Genomic DNA, 12,571 nt, shown 5'->3' on the forward strand with positions numbered 1-12,571 from the left:
ATTTTAGCCTGATCCAACTTTTTGACCCCATTTGGGGTTTTCTTGGCAAACATACTGGAGTGGTTTGCCATTTCCTTCTCCAGCTCATTTTACAGATGAGGAAACCGAAGCAAAAAGGATTAAGTGCCTTGCCAAAGGTCATATGGCTAGTAAGTGTATGAGGCCAGAGTTGAACTCAGGAAGATGAGTCTTCCAGACTTCAGGCTCAGCCCTATCCATTGTACTACCTAGCTGCCTCCAAGTATTTTCATATTGTCTTTCCCATTAGAATGATTCCTGTGGAAGAGATGATTTTTTTTTTCTTTTTTGCCTCTCTTTGTATCCTCGGTGCATATTAAAGTGCCTGGAACATAATCATACTTAATAAATTCTTGTTGACCTCATCACCATGGACATTAGTAGTATTCACATTTCAGCTATTCAAATGTCTTTATCAACGAGAAGATATTTTTTCCAGAGAATATTAGAAACCTTTTGATTTATGTTTTTGTCAAACACCCAAGACATTATCAAATTAGTGATTAAAATATTTACCTATTCCACTTTAAATTTCAGACTAGTAACATTTATGATTGCCTTTCAAAATCATTAATGAAAAAGACATTTTCTATTTCATGTCCACTACAATTAATACAGAAGATTTAATAAACTTATGGAAGAGTGGAATAGCAAAGTATTTATTCTGTTAATTTCCTAAAGAATTACTTTCATTGGTTAGTGTACTGAATGGTGCTTTTTTCTGTATTTTAGGTGAATACTTAAAAATTTATTAACCTGCCTGCTACTGAAAGAGTCAAGTAAAAATTTGCTAGGCAAGTTGTTAGGCAGTTGTTCTGCTTATAAAACTTAAAGGTGAATTAATCTCATCATTTTGTGTACTATTAACATTTGTGTGTTTAGACACACATATAAAAAAAATTAAATTGCCTCCAATAGGGAATTGTTTTCCCTTTTTTTCATGTCTAAGATCTTTATACAGTGCTTAGTGAAAAATAGCAAATATTTAATAAATGCATGTCGATTGATTCATTGATTGAAGGGGAGACACTAAAGAGATTAAAAAAAAAAGATGAGTGCCAAGCACAGAACTTTTGGAAAGAATTGGCATGATGGTGGTATGGAAGAAATAAAGTAGAAATATTTAAAGAAACAGGAAGAAAGCTAAGGTTGTGGTGCCCTGAAGCCAAGGACAGAGACTACATCCTGCAGAAGAAGGTGGTCAATAATGTTAGAATCAGTAGTGATGAAATTGAGGATAATGACTCAAGGGGCTATTGAATTTTCCGTTTAGTTTAGGGAGGAAACTTTGCCATTTGCCACCATTGAATTTAGAGACGAGTTTTGGTAAAATGATAGGTATGAAAGTTACACAGAGAAGAGAGCTGGTGCTGAGAATGAAGACATTGGATATAGGCAATGATTTCAGGAAGTATAGAAATGCAAGAGAGAAAAGAGATGGTTCATTAGGTAAATGTACTAAAAGGATCAAGGGAATTCTTTTTAAGAAGAAGAGATCTAACAGGGTTCATAGTCAAATCTGGAGAATCAAACAGTGGTGGGGGGAGAGAGAGAGAAAAACAGAGAGAGAGAGAGAGAGAAAGAGAGAGGGAGGGAGGGAGGGAGGGAGGGATGAATGAAGGGATGGAGGGAAGGAGGGAAGGAGGGAGGGAGAGGGAGAGGGAGAGAGAAAGAACTAGATGAAGCAAGCAAAAGACAAAATTGTTATTTCAACCCTACCTAGAAGCCCAGTCTCCCTTACCTGGAAGCAGGTAACAGTGTTGAAAATCCAAACAGTTCTCAAATGCTATGCAATTCAAAGTCTCCTGAAAGAACTATGTCCAGATAAGTGTGGTGATAAGGTCAGATACTATGACTGGCTCTCAATGCTACTACTCATTTGTTCACAGGAAAGGACTTTATACACACCAGATTAAGAACTTCAGACAGATCTGTCCTTGGTCCTGCCATTCAACATTTTTTAATAACTATATTCAAATAGAAGTGCAGAGACAATTTGGCAAATTTGTGGATGACAGGAGGTTGGAAAGAGAGATAATAAAATGGATTTTGAACCATAATTTCAAAAGCTCTCAACAGGCTAAAGTCATGTACTGATCTCAACAAGATGAAATTTAATGAGCATAAATATACAATTCTACACTGGAGTAAATGAATGAATAAAAATTCATTAAGTACCTACTATGTACCAGGCCCTGTGCTAAGTGCGGAGGACAAAAATGCTAAAAATGAGGCAGTCAATGGACTCCAGGAGTTTATAATAGGGTGATACAACATCTATTCAGATCTTTCCAAAAGGTCTGCGCTTGGCTTTTTTTGTCTCTACATGTCTCCTTTTAATGAATGAAATCAATCACCATGCTGATGTAAGGTATGTTGAGAAGTATAGTGTTCAGAATTAGGAATTTGAGAATTCTTCTATCCTCTGGCCTGATCAGGCCATATCTGGATACTGTGTTCCATTTGGGATCCCAAAATTTAGAAAGGATATTGGCATACATACTGAGATATATCCAGAAAAGAATAGAGAAAGAATTAGAGATATTCATCTTGGAGAAGGGGAGACTGAGCAGAGGAGGATGGTTACTGTATTCTGCTTAGTCCTATGTGATAGAACTAGCAGTTGTGGGTAGAAATTGAAGAGAAGCAAATTAGAGTTTGATGTAAAGAAAAACTTCCAAACAATGAGAGCTGTCCAAAAGTAGATTCCCCAGTACTGAAATTTTTCAGATAGACAAAGGATGGGCCTTTTCCAGTGCTGTTATAGAGGGAATTTTTGTCAAATATAGGTTAAACTAGATGCTGTCTTGGGTGCACTCCCACTCTGATATGCTCTGACTCTGGAAAGCCAGTAACAGCAAGAGATGATTTTCTGTGCCATGCTTCCTCAGCAGAACTAGACTGATAGAGAGTGTGAGAGGTTGATTCTCCCCAGATTTAGAAATAGAATTTAGAATCTTTGTGTTTGGAAATATGCCACTCCAAAGATTTTTACTTGTGCATGTATTGTACTTGATTGAGGGAACAGGGGCTCTGATCTAGTCCTCTAAATTCCCAGGATTCTGGCTAGGAAGACCTACTGAAGAGATAATCTGGCTTTCTTGAAGTTTCTCACCCCAGGAAGGGCAATTATCTGCTCTGGATGGTAGAAGCAGCACCAATCTAAGTGCTCTGAAGGTGAGATTTTTTTCCCTGACATAAAACAAGTCCAACTAGAGTTGTCCAACAATGAAGTAGGCTGACTTCATCACAAGAGTATTTATTCAATTCATTCATTCAATAAACATGAAGCATCTACTAGGTTCCAGTCATTGTGATAAGCACTGGCGATAAGAAAAAAAGGCAAAAGACAATCCTTGCTCTTATGGAGCCTACCATCAAATTGGGGACACAACTTGCAAACAAATATATGCAGTATAAGCAAGCTGTATACAAGAAAAGTAGGAAATCTTTAACAGAAGAAAGACACTGGAATTAAGAGGGCCTGGGGAGGGCTTTTGGAAGAAGAAGGGATTTTAAGTGGAACTTTAAGAAAGCCAGGGAGGTCAATGGTCCAAGCAGAGGAGGGAGAGAATTCCAGGTGTAGGAGACAGCCAGAGAAAATGTCTGGAACTGAGAAATATAATGTTTTGTTAGTGGAACAGTCAGGGGACCAGCATCACTGCATCAAAGATTACATGTCAGAAATAAGGTCTAAGAAGACTGGCGATGTAGGAAGGGGCTAAATAATAAACAATGCTAAACAAAGCATTTTGTTTTTGTTCCTGGAGGCAATAGGAAGCCACTGGAATTTATTGAGTGGGGGGAGGGGCTTCCATGATCAGACCTGTGTTTCAGGAAAATCATTTTAATGATTGAATGGAGAATAGACTAGAGTGGGGAGAGACTTGAGGCAGGCTCACAAAGGCACTGATATTGGCTTTTTATAGTGATAGGAGGATATACTTAACAAGCTCTATAGCATCTTCCAACTCTAAAAGTTGCCTTGTAGTTAATAGGCAAAATTTTATAAGTAAAGATAAACCCTTTTATAGGTCAAATAGAGTAAAGTCAACAATTGCAGATTTATAAATTATCAACATACGGGTGAGGGTTCAGGGTATGAGAAAGAAGCAATTGAAGGTGGGGGAGGTGTAGGGAGAAGAGATCATGGAGCAAAGCCTGACTCTTGGGAATTCCTCATAGTTAGGGGCAGAAAGGGAACAACAGGTTGGTGCAAAAAGGCTGATGGAAGTCAGAGAAGTGGAAAGGAAACCAGGATTGAGAAATGCCACACAATCAAAGAATGTAGAGTCTCAGTAAGGAATGATGAACTAAACTGTTCAAATGCCATAATGAGTGCTCGTTTTGGCAACTCATACTAAAATTGGAATGATACCGAGAAAATTAACATGTTCTTGCTCAAGGATGACACACAAATTCATGAAACATTCCATTTTTTCCCAAAATAAATTTTTTTTAATTCTATAATAAAAATCAAAATGATTAAAAACTAAAAGGATAGCGATTAGATTGGGTAAAAGAAATCCTTGAGAACAGTGGCTAAGGAGTGAATAAAGTTTTAGGAAGTCAGAGTAGTCTATATAAAGCACTTGACTTCAGAAATTTATCAAAGAAAGGAAATCTTAAAATGGGACAATAGCTATAGTGGGTGGAGAGAGGAAATGAAAAGTATTTTTTTAATATGAGGAAAAACTACATGTTTAAAGGTAGAGATGGAAGAACCAAGAGAAAATAGAGAATGAGAAGTAAAGTAAGGGTTGTGACCACTTGTTAAGTTTTGTGCAAATAAAAACATTGAGAGAGAGGGCCCAAGGAAAGAAGGTTTAGTTCTGGGAAGGATACTTAATCGAAACAGATTGATCAGTCAATCAATCAATCAATCCACAGACTTATTAAGTGCCTACTATGTACCAAGCAGGGAAGCAAGGTATCTCAAAGGATAGAGTCTGGGAACTAGAGTCAGGAAGACACATCTTCCTCAATTTAAATCTGTTCTCAGACACTAGCTTACTAGTGTGACCTTGGGCAAACTCTATTTGCCTCAGTTTCCTCATCTGTAAAATGAACTAGAAAAGAAATAGCACACCACTCCAGTATCTCTGCCAAGAAAACCCAAAATGGGGTTATGAAGAGTCAGATACAACTGAAATGACTGAACCACAAAAAATGTACCAGGCATTATTGCTAGGCTCTGGAAACAAAAAGAAATGTGAAACATTTCCCAGCTCAAGGAGCTTAAATGAGTTGTTTCAAGGGAAACAGCATACATACATTGGAAAAAATACAAAATATTAAAGTAAATACAAAGTAATTTTTCAGAGGAGAGGCTCTAGCAGCTAAGGGACAAGAAAAGATTTCCAGGAGGTAGCATTTTAGCTGAGCTTTGAAGGAAACTAGAGATTCCTGAGATAGAATAAGAAGTACTGCTCTGCAAGGAGAGAATTCAACTTTGAATACCTCTCTGATGCCAGCTGTCTTTGTGACTTTGGGTAAGTTCAAGCTCTTCCCTCCACCTCATTTACTTCTCTGTGAAACAAAGAAGATTGAACTTGATCTCTGAGGTCACTTCTAACTCTAGATCTTTCATGCTCTGCCATTTATGAGGAATAGCAAATAGAACAGTCTGGAACATAGAATGTATGATAAAGTGTCATGCATAATAATCCTGGAAAGGTAGTTGGTGATAGATTGTGGAGGACTTTAAAAGCCAAAGAGAGAAGTTTGTCATTTTTTTTCCCTGTAGATAGTAGATAGCAAGTGGTAGTTTTTGAGTAGGAGAGGGATATAATTGAAAAGGAAAGGAATGAGCATTTTTATATAGCACCTACTATGTGCCAGACACTCTACTGAGTGCCTATTTATAAATATTATCACCTCTGATTCTCAGAACAGCCTTGTGATAAAGGTAATGTTCTCCCCAATTCTATAGTAGAGGAAATCAAGGCAAGAAGGCCAAGTGACTTGTCCCAGGTCACAAAACTAGCAAGTGGAATGGAAGTAATGAAAAACAAAGGAATGAAGGAGTTATTAAGCAGTAGCAAATTTTTGTTTTCTTAATCCCTTCTGAATACTTTTCAGCATTTACATCCTGATTCTGATGGTTACAAAATGTGGGACATCCACCAAGTCACTTAATGACCCTGGCTTTATAAGGGCTGCAGTTGGGAAGCACCTCTAGCTGGAAACCCTGTCCCTTTCCCAGCCTGTCCAGTTCATCCTGATCTTATGTGAGACCTATGGTGATGGTGATGCAATGGTAAAGAATTCCAGCTAAGGGTGAGGGTATGGACATAGTGTAGCTATGGCCATGGTATTTGCTAGAAGAGTCCAGTAGGAGCCAACAAACCTTCCATAGAGGCCTATGGATATCATTGTTGCTGACCTCACAGCACCCCACATATAGAACTCTATACGGTTAGAGCCAAGAGACCCAAATGGAGCTCTTCAACATGTCTCAGCACTCCCCCCATAATTCATCTTGCACAGCTTACCCCACTTTGTTGAGGTGGTATGTTGTTGATGAGAGGCAGTGTATCTCTCCCTAACACAGTCATTCAAGTGTTCAAGGAGCCAACCTGGGCTGTGATCCATGTCCATGTCATTGACCACCAGATGGTACAGCCAAATTACCCTGCCTACCATCATATTGTGCAAGCTTTTGGATATGACATCCTGTTTGACAATAGAAAAACCAAGGCCCCTGGGGGTCCTCATCTTCAACTTGGCTGAGAACAGAAAGGACTGAGCTCCACCCCTCATCTGGTCATCCATAAGGAAATGCTGAGTCAGGGTCCTGAAATACCTGGTATGAGAAACCCCTCTGTGATCCTAGATATTCCATTGGGGTTTGAAACTAAAACACTGAAATTCATGAATAGTGAATACTACTTTTAGTGTCTGTATACCATGATCTGTAACCCATCTGCCACAACTGAGGCAAACCTCAGAAATAGGCTAAGCCAGGAGGAAATGGAGGCATGAACTATAACCCAACTACCCCTAGTAGCAATACTTAGATGTATCAGGGGGAGGGAAGGTCACTCACTGTTACCAGGCCTTCTACCTACCTCCTAGCTAGAGGATTCCCTAGATTTTCCGCCACTGAGGCTTGGCCTATTTACTGACTCTTGTGTATCTATTCTCCCAATACTTCCTACTCCTTAGCCCTTTGAACAGGTACGTTCTAGGAAAGCAGCTTTGAGGCCAGAACCCCCAAAATGGGCTCTTTGTCATTTTGCCAAGAAGAGGACAGTATTTTATCCCTCCAACAGGCACTTTCCCTCCCTTTCTCTCAACCAACTCGAATGGACCAAAAGGATGTCAAGAGTTGGCATCATTGGCACAATAACAGAGACTATGTTAGGGGCAAAGTTCAACCTGAGAATGAATTTACTGACATTATTTTTCCCTGGTATGACACGATGACATCTTTGTGTCTGTGGTAGCATCCATCATTCATGTTTTAGGATGGTCATTTTGGAAGAGGAAGACACTTGTCAAATTGAAACTCAGGAGCTATGAAAAGGCTGAGAAGAGAATCATGCTGCCCAGTGTGTCCTCTGTTTCAGTCCAAAAACTGAGTGACCCCAGAAGGCAAAGGGATCTCTTGGGCCATAGAAAGGGAGTATGAATCAGTGAATATTTTTGGAAAAAACATTTCTTCCCATCCCTCTTCTCTTTCCCTTCACCAAAGGGATAAAGAAAGGCATTTTATGAACTAAAAGCTTCTGCTTCATTCAAAGTGGCTTCTATGTTCTCCTTCAAGATTTAGCTCAAATCCTGCCTTCTGCAAGAGGCTTTCCTTGATATCCCCTCCCTTGATACTCATTCCTCTCCTCAGAGATTACCATCCACTTATACTGTATATGTTTCATATGTCCAGTGAACACAGTTGTTTGCATGTTGCCTCCTGTCTTCAAGCATGAGCTCCCTGAGGGCAGCCACCACGTATTTGCTTTTCTTTGTATCCCCAGAAATTAGTACAGTGTCTGGCTCCTAAGTGCTTAATGTTTAATGATTGATTGATTAGTAACTAACTAGAGCCTTTCAAAATAGTTTCTCTAATAACATGTTGTAAATATGTAGTTCTTGGCTAGGGGTGCAATAAATATTCATGGATGAAAACCAACATATCTTTGTCAGTTTCTGTATCTTTAAAAAGAGGCTAACAATATTTGTACCACCTACTTCACAGGGTGTTTGGGAGAAAAGTGTTTTATAAGCATTAAAATATTATAAATATACAAATTCTCCTTATTATTATAATAGTCCCTCAAATCTCACATTTTGAAAGAGGAATGTTTTTCTTTCTTCCCTTCTCCCCTCCCCCCCAGTTATTCTTGTCACTATTATTTAATTGCTGATTTCATTAGCTCTTGATTGCAATTTGGAAAAGCCAGAGAACCAAATCAGAATTGGAAACCTGAGGTGATTCAGGACAATGGAAAGCCCACAATTGGGATAATATTTTTAATTAGAAAAATAGTCAGCTGTCTCCATGGTCTTTTGGAGTTTTAAGTTTCTGTGATGTTTTTATCACTGAGTTTTTGCATATGTTTGTTTTTTGCCTTTGTCAAAACCTGTTCTAGAGTGCCCCCAGGGCTCTAAATTACATTGTCAAAACTGTAGGGTGGTTTAATATTAGCATAATTAGACCTCCTGGCAGATGACCAATAAAAGAAAAGCTCCATTGTTGCAAATTACGCAGTAATAGATGTGGCAAAAACCCTTCTAGAAACTAAAATAGTTTGAATATCATTTGTGTCATTGTCTCCATTTCCACCTCGTAGAATGTCTGGATATTATTCTTGGATCTTATGCATCTCTAAAATGTGGGAGAAACTCTTAACAACAAATATTTCCTAAACGCTAATTGTATGCCAGATCCTGAGTGTATAAAGGACAAGCATAAACCTATCCCTGCCCTCAAGGAGCTTATATTCTAATGGGAAGAAACAATGTGGGCATACAGAAGTATGCACTTATAAATATGGATCCTCATATATCACCATTCATTTTGCTAGGGCAGGAAAAAATAAAGGATGAGAATAAAAGTTTTCAGTGGAATAAGGCTGGTGAATGAAGATAGTCTGTCAAATGAAGTGATATATGTAAAGGATTTTGCAAATGTTAAAGTGCTTGATAAATGTGAGCTGTTAGTGACTTGGAGCGCACATCTTACACACGCTGCTTCTTGTGTCTCATTAGCCTTAGCCTTTTGGTGTAGCCAGACAGTTCCTATAAGGTGAACAGCCTTAACTATTGTTTCAGTAGACTATATCCTTTGGTTCCAGATGTTTTAATTAGCTAGGTTTATTAGCAGTAGCAGCTTTAATGCTTTGTAGCTGGTGAGGATCTCACTGTGAAGTCCTTTTAAGAAGGTAGCATGCCTGGGGCTCCTATGAAATGGAAAACTGTCAATGTTGATCCCTACTATCCCTAGAGATAAAACTACCCTTATTCTTCTGGTACCTGAATCAGGAGAGCAAATTTTTCACAGTCAACAAGTCTTTGTTAAATAGATAGGAGCTTCTCCTAATGATATTATAGTGACTAGCATTTCAATAGCTCTTTAATGTGTGTGTTTCATTTGATCGTTCTAAGCAGCCAGGAAGACACTTTATAGATGAGGAAACTGAGTCTAAAAGAGATGAAATGACTTGCTCAGGGGCACACTGCTAAAAAGTATTTGAGTCAGGATTTGAATTCAGATCTTCCTGACTTGATGTCCTGAACATTATCCACTGTGCTCCTTAGGTGCCTAATAAGTACTTAAAAAAAAAAAGACTAATATATTGAACTGCGTCCTCCCATATCAACAGACCAATCCCCTGGAGAGAGAATGTTGTGCATTTATCAGTCTATTAAGTTTTGTAAACATATTAATTCTACTTGGCAGGTAGGATTTGAAGTTTATGCATCATGTGCCAGAAGAGGATTTCTTTTTACCACTCAAGTATTTAGTGTTTTCTCTTCTTATGATGGCTCCAAAATCATAATAAGGATGCAAAAGATGGAATTTATGAAGTGGTCTCTAGATGCTGCTTTGCCCTCCCACACTGTCTGTGCTGCTATTCACTTTATGATAGCGGGAATGCTGATGAATCCTCCAACAGGAACCTGACCTGTATTTTAAGAGGCATACATTAAGAAGCAGGCAAGTAGAGCATGCAGCATTTATAGATAAGGTCAAGTGAGACTCTACAGACTTTACAAACTTACTCCTTTCCAAGATGGCAAAGGAAAATAGTGTGGAGATTCTCTGATCGAGACATTCCATCTTCAGCTCTCAGTTGCCAGTACTTCTGTATGATTGCCAAATGCTCATTACTTGCATGTTGATGCAGAAATCTTGGCACAGACACTTTCTCTCACCCAAAAGAGACCGTGTCCACTTCATATTAATGACTGATAAAAGAATCTTTCCAAATATGAACTGTGAAGATCTGTTCCTTCAGTGGTTCCCAGTGTAGCCAAGTGTTAGCATTAGCTGAGGAATCCAGGATAACAAATGGAGACTGCACTTCTTGGACTTGTATGTCACATCTCCAAACCTGATCAATGTTGCTGAGTTATTTCCACTAAGGACCACTTTTTGTCAAAGTAGAAATTTCTTGTGAGTGCCTGAGTCTGACTCTCAAAATGTTACAGTATGTCTCTGTCACCAGGATGAACTGAATGTGGGACTGAAAATGTTGTCTAGCTATACAAATAGTCAACCCAGTGCTTCTAGGTCCTGACCAATGCTTAGCACAGTGCCTGACACATGGGAGGAACTTACTACAAGTAAGGTGAACTGACTGACTGACTACACCATTTTGCCATGTTGGTGGGTTATGCCATATTAGGCTGACTACATTTTATGTGTTTGTATGTGGACACTACCTAACATAATTATAGGTCCTTATATAGTAGATAGCATATAGTAGGTGTTTCCTTTGTGGCCTGGGAGAAAAAATGTCATTTCTCTAAAAGCCTAATTTACAGAAAGTAGTGCATAGGAGAATTTATCTCACTCTTTGACCCATTTTATGGATGGAGAAAATGGTAAAATTCAGTGAAGATCAGGACCTACAGTTCATGTCTCTTCATTCAGTACTGCAACCACAAGAAAAACAAATACTTTCTGGGAAATATTCAGCTTCATTTCCACCTTCCATCTCTATAGCACTCAGTATACCCTTGAGAGTCATAAGACTCTCTATTCACTATAGGACAAACTACAAGCTGCTCAGCTTGGCATTTAAAGCCTTTTATAATCCAGATCCATCCTACCTGTCCAGGTTTATTACCTATCACTCTCCTCAACTCACCTTTTCCAGTCAAAGTAACCTATCTATTCTTCCCTGTATTTGGCATTTTACCTTCCTCCACCAAACCTTTGTTTGGCATAGATGTCCAGACTGTATTTCTGGACTGTACTCCATTCAGATATGTAGTTCTTATAAACCCTAGCTTTCCTTAAGTCTCAGTTCATGTGCTAGCTCCTATTAGAATGCTTTCCCGATTTCTTTTGTCATTAGTGAGCTCTCCTCAAATTAACCATGTAAATCTTGTAAATCTATTTGTTTGTACAATTGTTGTTGTTGTTGAATCATTTCAGCCACATCTGACTCTTTGGGACCCCAATTGGGGGTTTTCTTGGCAAGAATATTTGCTATTTCCTTCTCCACTGCCAGGCCTAGAGGCCTGAGGGCTACCCGAGTCTTACCTTACCTGTCCCAGGTCTTTGGTTGGCCAAACCGGATAAACGTATGAGAGAAGAGACTTTCCGGAGTCGAACAAGGGTTAGGCTTTATTCAGGGTCCTGGTTACATGTGCAGGGGGAGCTCTTCCTTAGGAGGGAGAGAGAAATCTCCCAAGGAGGCAAAGATCTTATGGTAAGAGATTGGAAGTAGAAGTGTAAGAGGGGAGAGAGGGGGAGGGGAGAGCGAAGAGAGGAAAAACGGAGCCTTCTGTCCTGTCAGGGCCCCTCAGCGCTAAGAGCGCCTTCAGGCTTTCCTGACCCTAATTAAGCTCTCTGGCCGTGTAGTTTGCACCTGAATACCATGCCTGTTAGATAACAATAGGTGTGCCCAGATCCGGGACAGTCTCGAGGGCGGGGATGCTCCTCCCATCACGTTTCTCACGGGAAGAGGCGGAAATACATGAGATAGCTCGGTCTCACTCCTCGATTCCCTGGTATTTCATGGGGGGCCTCATGAGAACTCTAAGATTTAGAAGTTCCCACCTTTACCCGCCCGAGACTGTCCACATGGAATTGAGCTTCCATCCCCAACACTCCACCTTATTTTACAAATGAGGAAAAGTGAGGCAAACAGGGTTAAATGATTTGCCCAGGGTAACACAGCTAATAAATGTCTGAGGTCAGATTTGAACTCATGGAGATGAACATTCCTGATTCTAATCCCAAGACTCTGTCCACTATGCCACCTAGTTGCCCCTGCACAACTAATGACACATGTATTAAGTGCTCCTGTCCTCCAGTCCACATATGTACCCTTATCTGCAGGTACTCTGCCTAAAAGAATACAAATTCTGATCACTGAAA

General features: G+C 39.4%; 1 protein-coding gene and 1 non-coding gene across 5 annotated transcripts in view; both read left to right on the forward strand.

The window, feature by feature from the left end:
• The window catches only part of B3GALT1 (beta-1,3-galactosyltransferase 1), a 722,358-nt gene that overhangs the window by 462,872 nt on the left and 246,915 nt on the right, over nt 1–12,571 (forward strand). The window lies entirely within an intron of this gene.
• On the forward strand, nt 4,357–4,460 carry LOC140509333 (U6 spliceosomal RNA). The gene has a single exon (XR_011968663.1). It is a non-coding gene; the product is annotated as a U6 spliceosomal RNA (small nuclear RNA).

Source organism: Notamacropus eugenii, chromosome 5 (assembly GCF_028372415.1).
Source record: "Notamacropus eugenii isolate mMacEug1 chromosome 5, mMacEug1.pri_v2, whole genome shotgun sequence".
Lineage (NCBI taxonomy): Eukaryota > Metazoa > Chordata > Mammalia > Diprotodontia > Macropodidae > Notamacropus > Notamacropus eugenii.